Source organism: Hippocampus comes, unplaced genomic scaffold, assembly GCF_001891065.2.
Source record: "Hippocampus comes isolate QL1 unplaced genomic scaffold, H_comes_QL1_v1.1 scaffold674, whole genome shotgun sequence".
Classification (NCBI taxonomy): domain Eukaryota; kingdom Metazoa; phylum Chordata; class Actinopteri; order Syngnathiformes; family Syngnathidae; genus Hippocampus; species Hippocampus comes.
Window position 1 is genome coordinate 148,304 of NW_017805878.1, and position 11,510 is coordinate 159,813.

The 11,510-nt window shown below is 49.4% G+C and overlaps 1 protein-coding gene across 7 annotated transcripts in view; it reads left to right on the top strand.

The window, feature by feature from the left end:
• Positions 1-43: 43 nt before the first annotated feature.
• LOC109527168 (brain-specific angiogenesis inhibitor 1-like) overlaps positions 44-11,510 on the top strand; it is a 30,115-nt gene continuing 18,648 nt past the window's right edge. For 4 of the 7 annotated variants that reach the window (XM_019888911.1, XM_019888914.1, XM_019888915.1 and 1 more), the window contains exons 1-2: positions 44-315; positions 1,679-1,796. The gene's annotated coding sequence lies outside the window, so the exon portion shown is untranslated. Of the gene's footprint in view, positions 316-1,678; positions 1,797-9,566; positions 9,977-11,510 lie in introns of those variants that run through there. The other 3 variants (XM_019888910.1, XM_019888913.1, XM_019888912.1) reach the window with 2 other exon arrangements.

An 11,510-nucleotide genomic window follows, 5' to 3' on the forward strand; every position in this document is an offset into this window, starting at 1 on the left:
GCTTCCCGCCGTAGAGTCAGTCAGAGCTAACGTCTAAAGCTAAGTGGTGAGTCGCAACCCGTCGACAGTGCGGATCGATTCACAGTTCGAGAGTAATATTTCAATTTGGTTTTCTTATATCGCTGCGCGGCGTGCTCCATTAGTTCCCTTAATTGTTCCCAGCGCACATTGATTTCTGTGTCGTTCTTAAAGTGACGATTTGCCCACTGAAACTTTTTACGTGTTGAGTTGATTGGCAAATGCTCGTTTGTTGCGCAGATAGTTATCCGAGATGGAACACGGCTTCACCATTGCTCCCGCCACACTATGTTGCAGGTAATGTTTATTTCTTGTCAATTTTGCTGTATCCTGTTGTCCATGTCGTTATTTTTCATTTATTGAACCGCATTATGAGGGCGAACCCGCAGTTCGCCGCGGCCACAGTTCCGGTTTGTGTTCGCAGTCACGTCTCTGTGGTGTGTTCACTGACACTTCGTAAACGCCAGTGAATATCCTCTCTCTCTTTTAGTTGCAAAAATTCTTCCATTTTCTACCATAATGCTTTGGTTAAAGTACTATACGATCACACATGTATATATTTTTTTTCTCATAAGAGTGGAAACAAGATTTTAGTGGTCAGTTAGAGCCACGAGGAATGCAGAGTGATCATTGTTGGAGACTGAATGCTGCTTCACCATTGCTCCCGCCATACTGTGTTGCAGTGCTGTAATAAAGAAAAAAAAAAACAAAACATCTGTAATCCATCTGAGTGTCAGTGATGTATTGAAGCCACACCGACATGGAGCTGCAGACTGCCGCGCACACACACACACACACACACACACACACACACACACACACACAGGCATAGGCCCTGTATATGCCCTCTTAATGGCCAGCGACCAGTCCAGGGTGTACCCTGCCACTCAACCAAAGTCAGCTGGTATAGGTTCCAGTTAACCCGCCGACATGAACAAGGACCCTTTTTTGAAAAACATTGGTCAAATGATTTAGAAACAGTGTTTTTATAATAAGTCGCCGATGATGTCGCGGTACACACGCCTGACTTGTGAGCGGGCAGGTTGGGATCGGTTCCCACTCAGTGAAAAAAGAAAACTGACCACAAACCCTCAAAATATGAACGCGTCCGCAGTGACATTCAGAAAACTAGCAATGTGACTAACCTCCTAGAAAAGATAATCGCCGTCAACAAAATGCATCATTAGATCACCACGTTGAATTATCAGTCGCGTTCGTCATTCTCTGTCACAAGTAGCCAAAAGAGGATGTAGTCAGACTCGGCATGTGGGTGTCAAACAATGACACAAACATCGGTGACATTTCCACAAAGGAGACTTTTCGTCATGCACGGTGCGGTTTCGCCAATTGGCACCAACTCTGCAGCTGCGTCAAGTTGGATGAAGAGCATTGATGAACGGCCATATACGTCGGGTTAATTGAAGGCGGGAATATGGACCTCAGAAATGTAGCCCGCGATCTTTGCTGTGCACAATTGCACTTTCTTACTTGCAGCCGCAAATTGATTTGATCCGTTTGTAGCATTGTGTGTATATTTGTTGAAATATTATTTCGACTTTGGTTGCCTTTGTGCAGGAAATTGAATTCCTAAACTTGCTGCTGTAGGTTTGCTGTGTCGTTTTTGTGCAGAACTCAAAATTGCCCTCTTGCTTCTGTGCAGATGAACGTCCGAAATGCTTGTGAGACAGCTGGCTGCCCCTCTCCCACACGCCGCCGTTGTGCTATCATCGCTTGCTCCGCTCTTCGGGTTGCCATGGGGACAGTGAATCGCTCTGTAGGTTGGTACCCAGTTGTCAACGCCTTGTATTTTGCGCTGGATTTTCCTTCGGGATGAAAATTGGAACATGTGAACCCAAAGCAAAGGAACAAAGAGATACATTTGCGTCAATAACCTGTCATGGGTACGACACGCCAGGGGACATGTTTGTCCGAAGAGAAGGGACAAGCCGTGGAGCTTTTGTGACTGTTGAAAGTTGATTTAAGAGTTGTCGAAAGTTCCAGAGAAAGAACGCGTGGACGCCTTTCACGCCGGTTCAAGCATGACAGCCCAAGATCTCCAGGTCATCAAATAGGGGCCTCGAGATACATCGCGCAAAATCTCGACCATCAATTTGTTGCGATTTCAAAGATTTTTATGATAAAAGCAAGAGTTTGTGTCAACCAACTCCAAAGAAATGTAAACCCTGCAAAAGATTCAAAGCGGCCGACCTGACCCAGCTGTCAATGGACGATGAGAACCCGCCGGTCAAGTCGTAGAGTCGTCAGCGACTGGAAGGAAATGAAGCAGTCTTTGTTCCTTTTTGCGTCATACCAGGAAACGTGTTTCATTCCATTCGGCAAAGATAAATGCGGCATGAAGCTTGGCTTCCGACGCTCGTGGCACATGAAACTCGCACACACCGCAAATGAGTTGATGGAATTCTTCTCAGAGTGCAAAAGAACATGGATCAGAAAAGGTGAAAATGTCAAAACAACCCCCAAAAAAGGTGATTTTGAGAAAGTGGGCTTTTCTTCTTCTTTTTTTTTTTTTTTTTTAAATTTTTTTTGATAACCTCGAGTTAAATGCCTCATGAAAATAGCTCAGACATCACAGACAAGTTGTGCCACATCTCAAATATTTCATCCGGGGGGATTTTGCGAAATTCCCGGCGGGCCCTTGCCCGAGAGTCGAAATGCTCTCATATGGCTGGCAGTGAATGATCGCTCGAGTTGAGTGGAGGAGGTGATGCACGACCAGTGTCGCCGCCTAATTTGCAGGGGATGTCGCGGAAGGCGTTTTTATTTTGGGGGAACGGAGTTCCTGATGGGCCGTAACCTTCCCATAGGGTAGCATGAAGTGGATGAACCGGACCGAGCGCCGAAGCCCGCCCGCCTATTTGGGCTAGTCAGACTCGTCTCGCATCAACCCACATTTTGTCCACGGGAGTCATTTGACATGACATGAAGAGTTTGCCCCTCGGGTCAGCGGTTGCCATGACTAACGCCGTGCAAATATAGAGTTCATTTGCCTGCCGGGTCGGATCCAATTTGAGAGCCAATTACCTCTCATGGAAGGGGTGGTCCTGTGCGAGGTAGCAGGCCCAATAGGGCAACCTTCAGTGAAAAACGGAATTAGAGAGCCATTTATAGAGGCGCCCAAGCCGCTCGCCGTCTGTTTTTGTTGTTATTTTGTATGGGACGCTCGCCGCCAAATTGCTTGGATGCGATGAAAATTGAAGTACAAATTGGTGCCGCCGCCGAGGGAGCCGGTTTATGCCCCTTGCTATTTCGGAACATAGCTCGAAACTGACAGACCCTTTTTCAAAACGATTACACTTGAAGTAAATCGATATTAAACTGTGTGCTGCAAATAAATACACGTCGGTGATTATCTTTGGCCTCTTTATGTAATGCGTGTGCCCTGTCGTTTGTTTTTTTTTTTTCCCCATCGCTCGATTTACGTTTGGATTGAACGAGTCGTTTGCGAAGCGCTGGCCAGAGAAAGGAGGAGCGCTCTCTCGGGAGAGATTCGAAAGGCGAGCGTCTTCAAAGTTCCAAGCCTTCCGTCTCTTCGCCTGACATGTTTGACACCCGTTCTTCTGAAATGTCAAATGAATGCCACTGTCGCCAAGATTGAACAGGCAGGTCATATCGAGCGCATCAAGGCCAATCAGAGCGCTTTGACGGTTGAAGACGAATCGGAAGTGGAGTGCGCACGTTCGATTGCTATTCGTGCGCCGTTGGCGTGGCGATTGCTTGGATGTCGTTAAGCCACATGGAAAGAGGATGAAACGGTCGCCGTGAACCATTTCCTCGCGCGCCTTTGTTTCTTGGAGCTGCCGTCCGTTTTCACGGCTTATCGCCGCCTCTCCAATCGCGCTCGATTCCCCTCGTTTGCCACTTGCGCACTCTTCGACCTGACGCCAATTACGAGGCGCAAAGCTTTTTTTTGTCTTGAAAGAGGTGCAACTTTTGAAAAGCTCCTTCAACCGGAAATGGGGCAAGAACGAAGGCTTCGGAGTGAAGCGCGCATGATGGAAAATGCTGAGAGTACAATCTTTTTCAACGTGTCTCTTTCACCGCGAGCGCATATGCCGACTGGACCGACCTGCAAGCTGCAGATGCTCACATTGCTGCAGCAGCGCGCTCATCCATCAGATGTCATTTTTATCAAAAAAAGAAGCCAGTGTAATTAGGTCTCCACTCCTAATAAATTCAACAGGCAACGAGGAAGCGATCTAAATGCCGTCTCGAAAATCGCCTGCTCCTCTCCACAGCTGCAAGCGCAGTCAAATGGGTTTCCGGGCAGCCCATATATGGTCGGACGGCGATGAGGTGTGCGACAGATGAGTCATCCCTTCGACTCCCACACTCGCTGGCCTTGCATGCGTGCAAGACAAAGAGAGGGGAGGGGGGAAGGGGGGGGGGATGAGTGAGGCGGTGAACACTGACGAATGAAAAGCCCCGTGAAAGCAATACAGAAAGCACAAGTAACGGTGCTCCCTGAATGACAACTTTGCATTTACAAAGAGCGCGAGCCACAATGACGGCTGTGCAAAATGAATTGAAAACACTTTCCTTTCTTTCGAGCCATCCTGTCCAAGAACAAAAAAAAAAAAAAAAAAAAAATGTTTGCACAAGTATTCATGCATTCATTGGTGTATGTGGCCATGTTAAATATCAAGTAGCGTTTCTGAGTGTTCGGATGCAGACTATAAAAAAGAAAATGAAATCTACTTAAAAGAAACAAAAAACAACCAGCAAGCACCCTCTAAAAACGGACAAAAAAACGAATACCTTTCGGATACATTTATAAGCATACATATGTACAGTGCGTACCTATATGTGAGGAGTCTCCATTCACTAAATGATGACCTGACCGATATCTCGATACGATTTAAGATCAGTACGTTTTGAAATGGAACAGTTCGATTCACTTCGGCGTGAGGTGACGACGACGAGCTTTTGTCATTTTGTCACAACGGGCAAAAGCTCTCCAAAGCCCAAATGATTCACGTTCATCAAATCAAAGACTTGAAAACAACCGCCGCTCTCAACAAAGTGCTGCGCGGGGAGCAGAAAGAATTCGTCCAACGACGAGGACGGTCGAAAGCACCAAAAACAGTCCAACTGAAAATCGATTCTCGTGCCGAGTCGTGGATATCGTGCGGCGGATTGGCATGACAGCAAAGTGCATTGGAGTCATCGGGCCCAGATGGGACAAAAGGCGTTCAATACTGTTTCATCAATCCAAGTGATTTATACAGTGTACGCACCGTAGTGGCACGCGTGGATATTGAATTTTCGGGCACGGCAAATAGCGTAATTATTTCTCCCGTACAGGCTTTTGTGTTCCCGACGCGGTATTGTTGAGCCGCCCGAGGGCTTTCTTCGAATGGAATCGGAACAGATGACTCACAGCATCAAGGCTAGCCCGTCGTGGTTACGCAGCTCCCGCTGCAGTTCTTCGGGATGCACCGCACTCGCGAGTCATCATCGGGCAGCGCCATGTATGTCTTTCCTGCTCTCGCCTCACTCTCATCTCGACGAGGCCGCGGCGCCGAGAGGAAAAAGCGTGTACTGTCGACCGAGTTCTGCCCCACTCATTCCGAATGACGGCTTGTTGTTTTTATTTACAAAACCAGGCGAGGGAAGGCTTGACAAAGAACAGCGCGCCGCTATTGTCGATGAGCCACGGGGAAACCTGCACCGCTTTTGCCGACAGGCTGCCCCGTAGCTCCATTCTCAGCACACGTATGCGCAAGAATCATGATGTGCTCAGAATCGATGCAAATTTCCCCACTTAATGGCCAGTTAAAAAAAAAAAAAAGAAAAGCATCAAGTTGCCAACTTGTTTTATCGATGACCAAAATAACTGCGCCGACTCCCAGGGTGGTCACTAGGCACGGCGACGGGTGTGGGAGCCATCAAAAGAGAGTCATTTGATGAGACCTGAAAGCCATTGATTATGAGAGCCCGTCTCATTCGTATGCCCTGGCGAGTCTGGACAAAAGTGGCCAATTGTTCATCATTCTTCCTCTTTATCAAGGGGAGAAAAATGGTTTCAAACGCTTCCCGGGTGCCTTCGACTTTGGTTTTTGTCCCCCCGCGTCCCCCTTTTTTGCCAAAAGACAGTTTTGCAAAGAAGCCGCACACCTGGCGTAATCCGGGAAACGGGCGTGGCCGGTGTGAGCGGGCACCGCCAACCTTTTTGCGAGGGACAGCTCCTTCTTCTCGGGGGCTGAGAAATACAAAGGGCTGCCGGGGACGTTGGTGCTGTGGTGGCCCAACTATATTTGCCATCATTTTTCAGCAGCCCGCGCCCACGTCACACACGCTTTCTCACGGCGCCGCTTTATCTTGGAGCGCAAATAACGGCGCTCGAAAACGACAAGAAGGTCAAAAAGTGCCAGCGCGTGGCCATGAACGCGGCGCAGCGCCGCCGTCGTTTCTGCGGAGCCACGCTTCAAAGAACGTTTCGGGAACTTGCGGGCTACGAAGGCAGACTTGAAGATCGCTTCTTTCGGCAAATCTCTGGCTTTTGACTCGGAGATTGACACTTGACGGCACGCCCCCCCCCCCCCCCCCCCCCCCCCCCCAAAAAAGCGGCGGCACAGGGCGAGGACTGTCCTGCGGAGGGCCAAACTTTTATGCTCGCGTTCACTTTTACGGTCATTTGTTGACGGAACTGCGTCTGCATCGGCCCACGCCTCGCTCCCCAGTGGGCCACGGGCAAGCCAAGAGTAATAAATGTTGAAGTCATTTTGAATAGATTGGGCTTTATGGCCGCATTCAATCATGGGAGACACTTTTTATGAGTCCCACACCACCTCCTGGGGGAATATCGGTTCAAAAATCAACTGCAGTTCAAATTGAAAAAAAAACAAACAAACACGTTTTCATGAGCTTTTAGGGTTCATTTTAAATGTGTTGTTTCTGTTTCCCTGCAAAGGACATTTGAATGGTGATTTGGGAATTGTAGTTTTAATTTATTTTGATCTTGCACTCGACAAATACTACCCCCCCCCAAAAAAAAAAAACTAAAACTAAAAGTAATAAAAAAATTCAACTAAAATAAGCATTTTTGAAAAAAATAATCACTGTGGGCAAAAAAAAAATAAAAAGCCTTTCAACACCCTTCAGAAAACTTTTTTGTCTAGCGGTCATCCGTAACGACCTCAACTGTCGCCACGCTTCCACCTTCCGGTTTGTTCTGTTGGATGGCCACAGTTTGACGTGCTGCACTCCGATTCGGTCAGCGTTTCCTCAGTGGCCGCGTAGCCGATGCTGCGTAAGATCAACTCAAGTGTATTTCGAGAAGACTTGAAACCAACCAGCGTTGTCTCCAAAGTGCGACGCATGGAGCAAAACCAATTCATCCAGCAACTAAAACCACATTCATAACAAAGAACGATAGAAAGCAGAAAAACGCTCAAACTTGAAAATCGAGTCTCATGCCGAGTCAAAAGCCACAGACTAGAAATGCCTACAGGATGGGCAGTATTTTTATTTTTTATTTTTTTATGTGGAGCCCAAACAAAAAAAGGTTGGACACCTCCTGAGCTAGCGCCTTGCCCGAGTGACTTTGGGCAAGGTAGAAACAAGCCACCACTCTAACTTACGGACAATTTCCAGTCTTCGCTAAACCTCGATCACGATTCCAACCGAAAGCCGCTCCGTGTAAGATCCAAAGCAACATTATCGACTTGTTTTCGAGGATGCCGTATATTGTACTGGTAATTTCCATTGTACGAGTCGACTGCGGGTCCCCGTGGCGCGGTGACAGAGTGACACTCCGCCCCCATTTTCTTCTTGGGGAATCTGTGGGAAAATAATGTGCAGGAGTCATGACGAACGCTTCTGTTTTCGACTTCCTGAGTCACGGTGATCCAAAAAAGCGGCCCCTGTCTCACTTCTGAAAGGGAGCCAAGAGTGCTGTAACAGGCGGACGCCCACATGAGGTGATTCCTTTTCACGCTCAAGAGAACCGCCCGGGCTCGCCCACATCTCTGAAAGAAGAGGCAGGGAGGCGTGCGTGCGCTTGAGAGGGAGAAGGGTGACACACCGGGGGACGGGGGGGGGGTTCAAACCTTGAAATTGGGGATAGACTGTACCGTGCCAGACCGTATACGTGGTCGTCTTGAAGCAGTAGCCCACCCGCCGCTTCCTTACTGAGCCTGCCTTTTGACAGGAAGACATATGGGCGCTAACTTTCCAACAGAAGTTGTCGAATATGAAATCCAACCAGTCATCGGTGTCATATTGAGTCTTCACTGCTGCCCTTTTAGCAAAAAGCCATTGTCACACTTTCTTGATGTGTTGTAGCCGCTGCCATTTACTCTGCCATGAATGTCTCTCGTAATCTTGCTTGGCGAACTGCATTCGCTAAGAAATGAGCACGGCCTCTCGAATGAAGCAAACGGAAAGCGCCCTTTGACGGAAGAAGATGTTTTGCCAGTTGGCATTTAGCAGAACATCACCGACGCGTCGGTACTGCGTCTGATGACCAAAAAGAAGGGGAGATTTTCGACCGGCTGAAAAAAGGGGGGTCCATCGTGCAGCGCAGGTGGCGAACGGTGTCGCGGTTCTGTTTTGTTTTGTCTTAGCGAAAGGCTCTCCCTCCCGTTCCGCACCCGGCCCTCCCCCGTGTCGTTCTCGGTCGCTCCCGTGATAAGAGACTGCCAAGCCATCACCGGTTGTCGGCGAAATCGCCTCGCTCACGTCCAAGCGCTATTTACCAGAGCGTCGTCGGTGTCGATCTCGTTCCTGGTCCCGCTTGTATTCTGCTTGGTTGCTCTCGTTAGTTTTGTTGCGTTTTGGCATTGTTACCCTCGGTGCCTTTTTGCTTCAGTCATCCATTGGCTTCTCCTTGTCGTGATTTTGCGTCATTTATTTCTCTTGCCTTTTGCAAGCTTTTTTTTTTTGGGTTGTTTGTCGGAAGGGCTGTTCCCAGCAAATACTAGAACTAAAAAAAAAATTTAAAAAAAAGTAGCTTAATTGAAGCCATCTTGAAAAAAAAACAAATTAAACCTGCTCTAAAGAGCTAATTAAAACCAAATTAAAACGATAATGGAACCGCCCCACATGATATTTTCGTCCTGACTCATCATTCATACAACAGAATAAATATATGTGTAACTAAACAGGCCCAGGTTTGACATGAAATCAAATCAAGCGAGATTTCACATATGCATTCAGTCCTCTTGGCTTCAGTCCGAGAGCTTCATCCTGACTCTCACCGATTGTGCTCATCCTCCTTCCGGTTACCTTTGGCTCTGCGTTGATATCTGCGTAGTTTGCCGTTCCTAATCGCCCGCATCTATGCGCGCGCGCACGCCTCCCTCCCTTCCCTCTGCATCAGCGCATTACCTCCCCTCCCCTCCCCGCACCCCTCGCGGCTCCGTGCGCACACACACGCTCACTCTTGCGGGCGCGCGCCAAACAAACACTTCTCCCACGCACGCTCCTCGGCTCCCCTCCCCTCCCCGTCTTGGTGCTGCCTCATTCACTTCATCCACGCGCTGACTCCCGACGGCAAGGGGCGGGGGGGCGGGGTTTGGATATAAACCACGAGCAGAAGGCCACACGCTACACTGAGACTGAACCCACTTTCAGTGCCGCAAGCAAGAAGACTCCGAAGCCGGGAGTAGAAGTACCAACGTTGATTCTGGGAGCATCCGCCGTTTACTTTCTCCGGATTGCAAGCCAGATTCATCAGCACGCGCGCTATAAGCCCGATTCTCCGGATATAGCAGCCAAACAAAGTTGGTAGTAAACTCTTTGGAGTTTGTAAGAGTCGCTTTTTTTCAAAGAAAATTCTTTGCTTGTGGGCATCGCGGACACTCGGAGCTGACCCGCCCGGGTCCGGAGCCGACCCGGCGCCTTCAACGCCGCAGCAGCAACAAACCGGCAGGTTTTGGCCAGAGCGAAGTCCGTGCCGCCGTTCCAAAGTCTTCAACGTTTCAGGTCGAAAGACGCGGTAAGAAAACGTGCGTTTCTCTGCCATTGGGCACTTTGAAGGAAATGTGACGAGTCATGGGCAGTGTTTGCTCGGCAGCTTCTGCTGCGTGTCGAAAGCTTTCACTTTGCTGTCCGTGGTTCTGAAACCTCGCGAACTGCCTGCGCGCGCTCTAAAGTTCACCAGCGTGCAGAACTTCGCCACATGCATGGAATGTCGATTTTGTTGCAGCTGCGCCGCAGCGCCACTTTGGCCGTCGTCAGCTTTGAATGAGAAGTTGCCGGAACTTTTCGGTTGTCTGCGCTATCGGTGTTGGTGGTTTTGTGCACCTTGTTGGGTTTGGTTGGTCTTTCCAATCGCTTGGGTAAAAGGGGAGCACTTCACGAAGAACAGGAGGAGGTCAGGAGACCGAATGCCTGTTTGTGTTCCACGTGCGCATGCTGCAAATGCAGCAGTCCCCGAGGCTATCGGGCGTTCGTAAAAGCAAAACCGAGCCCGCAAAGTCCAGGATCAGACCCAAGAAAGAAGAGCGGGTTTTGGTTTTGTTTTGCAACAGCGCTCGGTTTGCTCCCGCGCTTCAAAAACGGTGAACTGCAGCATAACTGAGCAGTGCGGTTTTGAACCCAAATATCCCGAACCGCATCTCCATGACAACAGTGTCTTGCTTGCTTACTCCCTGGCGCACTCGTTTTTGCCGAAATGTTGCCGCCGGCGACAAAGGGTCGGGCGGAGGGGAGAAGGAAGAGAAAGGTCAGCTGGGAAAGTGGGCGCAATGTGCGTAGACCACAGCTGGACCTCCTTTCTTTTCACTCCATGCACATTCATGGAGCTTCCGGGTGGAGGAGGGAGGGGGGGCGGGGGGAGGCGCGAGAGAGCGTGCGAGAGAGCCCTCTCTATACAAAGCAGAAGTCTTTGCTATGCCGCTCACAGAGTGGAGCCACGGGGAGGGGGGGAAATGAGAGGAAACCAAGCCTGAAAAGTGCAGGTGTGTGTCTGAGCCAACGCCACCGCAACGACCAAATCATACGGCGCTGTCGCCTTCATGATTGACATATGCGGCTCCTTGTCGTCAACCCGATCGATACTGCAGAATAGCCGCAGTCCAAGGATGGCAAAGACGCGTGGCACTGAACGCAAGAGAGAGATGTTGCCCGGCAACCAGTCAGAGCGTCTCCCGTCCGTTCAGCGGGGGCAGGTCGAGCGCAGATCTTGCAAGTGACCGTGCATACTTTCCGCCCCCACCCCGGATGACCGTGTGTGGCCGTGGCGTTCCCATAAGAAATTGCAAACTGCAAGAAGCGCCGTTGCAAGCGATAATTGCATCCGGGCAAGAAGCAGGCCCAAGCATTCACGTTTCAGTCGGTAAAATGTTGCAAAAGCTTCTTCATCGCCTTGCATTTTTGCATTCTGAGTCACACTCTCGCGTGGATCCATCTCAGCTACGATTTGGGATGAAATTCGTCAGTGATATTTGAGTACAACATCCAGCCGGGGCGAATCATTTCTCTTGTTTATCGTGTAATAAGAACTGTGCATTGTCGTTGCCCCCCCCCCC